Source organism: Castor canadensis, chromosome 3 (genome assembly GCF_047511655.1).
Source record: "Castor canadensis chromosome 3, mCasCan1.hap1v2, whole genome shotgun sequence".
Taxonomy (NCBI): Eukaryota; Metazoa; Chordata; class Mammalia; order Rodentia; family Castoridae; genus Castor; species Castor canadensis.
Window position 1 is genome coordinate 139,663,107 of NC_133388.1, and position 4,921 is coordinate 139,668,027.

The 4,921-nt window shown below is 33.8% G+C and overlaps 1 pseudogene; it reads right to left on the reverse strand.

Annotated features, from left to right (window-relative positions):
• Window positions 1–2,605: 2,605 nt before the first annotated feature.
• LOC141421441 (large ribosomal subunit protein uL23 pseudogene) lies at window positions 2,606–3,597 on the reverse strand (annotated as a pseudogene).
• Between the last annotated feature and the right edge of the window lie 1,324 nt (window positions 3,598–4,921).

Genomic DNA, 4,921 nt, shown 5'->3' on the forward strand with positions numbered 1-4,921 from the left:
CAAATGCCTATAAATCACATGTAGAATCTGAAATATCTATTTAAAAATCTGTGCAAATTTAACCATGACCCTTTGCCAGACAATAGGCCTTCATATGCTTTGCAGCTTAGCAGACACCCAGGAATTTTGTTTGGAAGTGATAGCTACTGTCTATGTAATATTTAGGACCTATTCATGAAGCATCTGGCAGAAAATAAAAGGGTTTTCTCCACTAACATATGCTAAAGAAGGATGTGGTCCTGTGCCGACTCCTCCTCTTCTGATTTTTTGCAAATAGCACAACATAAGAGATGGTTGTTTCTGGCTGCCCTGCTGCCTGTCATGGCTGTCAGGCGAAATCCCATGAATTATTGCTCTTCCAGATGTAAGAGATTTTCAGGCTGCCTTAAACTGCCTGTGGTTTGTGGTACTGGAGAGGAGAGAAACGAGATTAAACTTCATCTCATCAGTGCAATCTGAAAAGATCACACAGAGGACTAATAATCAGGGTTTTTTCATTCCAGAGCCAGACTTGAGAGCTGTGTGTTTTTGTTTCAAGGTGATGTCACATTAAGCTTGTTGGAAGACAGTGATTAAGGTCAAACAATATTTGAGGAAGATAAAAAATAAAAGAAAAAGAGTGTTGAACCCTCTTCTGAAGCATCCTTAGTGCATTTGCTTAAAAGCAAAGGACTGATCGTCTTCACTGATGGCGAAGAATGGGAAGTGGATTCAACGCTGTAATTCAAAGTTGTCAGCATTTCTTAACACAAAGTTAATGTAAGAAAAATTAGAAATGTTCCCATAAAATTACAGCTCTAGTATTCATTGTAATTTAGAGGATGCATTCATCACCATCAAAAAAAATCAAGTGTCACTTTCTGTTATCTCTAAAGGTCAATTTTGAAGTCTTGATTTTTCTCATGTGTGTGTGTGATTCTATGAACATGTCATATAGAGTCTAGGAATATTCATTTCAAAAAATCAGTGGATAACAGTAGTACTTTAGAATATGTAAAATTTAAAAAATATCTTAGTTCAGGTTTCCCCTAAAAAGAATACATTCTATGTTTCCTTATAAATGGTAAATACCAGCCAATTCAATAACCTTGGTTAGCAACATTTAACTAAAGGTTTTCATAACTGTTTCCAGAATGACTCAGAAAATAAATCACACCCTCTCCCATTATGCACAATGTAAGTCCTGAGGGAGAAAACTTATAACTCATTACATTTCGATTTCCTTTGATCAAATACCATATACAGCACCTGGATATTATAATTTTAAGTAATAGCTGTGACACAAACTAGGATAATGCTTAAAAAACTGAGAATCTTAATATGGTTACTATTAGTTCTTATCATTTATGGCATGGAGAAATGGTGAGTGGTTTGTGGCATTTTGCTAGAGTTCCATAAGCAAAATATTAATTATAGATCAAGAAAACATGTTTTTAAAGAAACACCTGGAAGTAATCAACAAATATATATGTCTTAGATCAGAACATAATTGCCCCAATTCAACCTGTATAACTTTTTTTCCTTTCTTTCCTTTTCTTAAATTTTTTTAAAGATGTAGCCTGTTTAAATAATGGGGTAGGCTACCAGATGTAAAACCTCCCAGGCCAGCTTTTCTTTCCATTTCAGCTTAGGCGCCTCACAAAGGTTCTGTAATGTGAGGGATCCCAGTGAACCAGTGATGAAAACCACAGGTACAAGTGGCTTACATGAAAGCATTTATTGCTTTTCATGCATTGCATTATAGCATAGTAGGGGAAAAAGTCCTTCATTGAAAAAGCATTAATTATTTGACACTGGTTTGCCTCAAAGTCATTTTTACTATGGGATGCAAGTGAAAGATCACAGCTGAAAAAAAGATCATCATACTTGTGCTAGGCTCACAGAGTCCTTTCTTATGTTCTGTGTGAAGTAGTCTTGAACTGAAACCTATGCTCCTTAAGGATTAAGGGATTGGAAAGCAAAGACTGAAGTTGCTGTCATTTAAACCCAGAGATTCCCCAGCACAAAAGTGCAAAATGGACTAAGCCAATCTGACTCTTTCCTTGTTCAGTAAAGAAATAATTTTCCTTTAGAAAGTTTTACACTGTTAACATTCCAACAATGTTATTATCTTTAAAGCAAGTGGTCTTCTCTTGGATGTCACATGCACCAAGTGCCTGCAGACACTGAATAAGTGGACACAGTTTTTAATTTCAATTTGTGAATCTCTAAAGAGTACTTTATATAAGAGAAACATGCAGATGTTTTAAAGAAAATGCATAATGATTGTCAGTGACTTGCATTTTCATTGCTAAATTGATATTTTATTCTATTAAATATTTTATGGAGTTTGAGCATGTATTTTTGCTTTTTGATTCAGCTTCCAGAAAAATACTTGTTTCTAAGTCAGTAAGTCATTCATTTAAAATGAGCTATACATTAAAATGTATTGTTTATCTTTAAAGTAACAAAAATCATTTCTGCATATAGAAAATGCAGGTATTTATTTTCTTACCTGTGAACTAAATGGAAATGGAAGTTCAAAGAGCTTTATTCATTCATTGGTTTGATATTACATTCAATAGTTATTTTTTAAGCACCTACTCTGTGTAACACAGTTAGCAACTCAGACTTGGTAATGCAAAGGAAACATAACCTTGCCTTCTTGCCTAGTGAGAGACACATACATTAAATTAATAATTGAGTAAACAGGTATTTAAATTACAATTGTAAATGCAGCTGTAAAGGATCTGTGTAAAGGTCATGGTGATATGGAATTCAACTTGTGATTTTTGCAGATTCTTATAGCTATATACCTCTGACACCTGGATACAGTGATTTACCCCAAGCAAAGTATCTGTAAGCTTTATTTCAATAAATAAACAAAAACTAACTCTAAATGAAAGATACAGGAAAGATAAAAATTTCCTGTATTGGTATTGGAATTCCTGGACTCATACTTAGTGTCCCATGTTAACAGGGAAACAGTATCAAAAGGTAATACTTTTTCTCATATTTCTAAATGGTTCTCAATAATTGCATTTACTCTCCCTTTGAAAAGCCATATGGATAAAATGGATTATCTTAAAACACCTTAAAAATAAACACAAAAATATTTTTATGGTAAAAAAATGTATATTTATAATTAGCCAGCTGGACTCAGTTAAGAGCATTCCAATTTTGTTGACAACATCCAAAGCATTGTAATCAGGAATCAGCCCAACGTGGGCCTTCTCTTCATCAGGTATGATCAGGTTATTGACCCCCATATCAATGTCATAGAGCAACTTCACAGCCTGTTTGATCTGGTGCTTGTTGGCCTTGACATCCACAATGAACTCAAGTGTGTTGTTCTCTTCTATCTTCATTGGTCAGGGTGAACTTGATGATGGCTTAGTGGTCAAGATTCTTTCTGCTGGGATCACATTTCCAAGGGTATTTGGGTTGCCTCCATAGCCACAGAGTCTTGGGCCTCGTGACGGTGGGTCACAGTGCAAATCTGCTTCTTTTTGAGGCTGTGAAAGCCTGTCAGCACTGCCTTCTTGACCTTAAAAGTCTTGGCTTTGGCTTCAGCTTCAGTTTTGGGAGAGGCAGTTCTTTCTTTGCTTTTTGTGCCATCTTGGTGAAAGAACTAAACACAAAAATCTTTAATCATAAAACCTGAATTTTAGCTTTTGATTTTTTGCCCTCATATCAATATTCTACTCCAACTCTTATAATATTTCAGTCTATATTTCTAAGTTTATCTTCTAAAACGTGGCATCATTTTCTCCCCTTCAATTTTCATACCTTAGTATTTCCAGTCTCTTACCCTCTGGACCTTACTTCTTTCTCCAGAGTGTATTCCCATTCATTTAATATTTTTGTAGTACATATTTAATGTCTTCATTGAAGTATGATTAAGTAATCAATTGGTTAATCTGATAATTTGGCAAAACCCAGTAACATGATGTATCCTGATCATATATGTGCACAAAGATCATATTAGTCTTACTTTTTCTTCTTTTAGGCCACTCAACTTAATTTCTCTCAAGTGCTTCAAGTTCTCAGCCCCTTCCAACTACAATTTCCCTTACTATTGAATTTGCATTCTTCACTTCTATTGAGTTTACCTTCACTCAACATTCAAAACAAATAAATATAAAAATTTCCAAATATTGTTCTCTAATGTCCAATGAACTTAATGATTTTCAAATTTACAGAGTGAATATTATATTTCATTTTACAAATATGAATGGATATATGGGCAAAGAGAAGGTTGTAATGAAGTAGAATTTAGGGAGTACCCTTTGTTTTAACTATTTTTCCTAGTTAAAAAAAGAAACTAGAAATGGGGGATAGCTCAGTGTTTAAGCACTTGCCTAGCATATGTGAGGCTCTGGGTTCTATTCCAGCACTGAAAAAATAGCAATAATTAAATAAATAAAAATACAAAATAAAATTTCTTATTTTATGGTACTTACAAAATACAGAAAATTGTGGAGGCTAATTAAAACAACCTGTAAGCTAACCAAAGACATTAGATTGGTGTTATTCACCATGTTGTCCTTTATTGTCATTTGTCACATATCCTCAGGAAAAAAATATTGTCTTTTACTTTTGTTAATTTAATACAACTTGATATGAAACTGAATGTTGTAAATTTCTCAGTAGTATTTAACTAAAGGCTATAATTCAGCTCAGTTCAATAGTAGCAGCCATTGTCTTCTGTCTTTGGAGGAAAAAAGTTAAAATCCTCTTGTCACTTAATTTTTACAAATACTGTTATTTGAATATTTCTGAGGAATCATTCAACCTCTCCTCTCCAAAACCATTGTGTGCATGTAACTGAATCATTTAATGTATTTTTAATTTAAATATAATAATACTTTGTTAAAGCATTTCTCATTCCTCATAAGGGAGTTAGTGATCACGTGCTGTATGATGTTAGGTTACATATTTG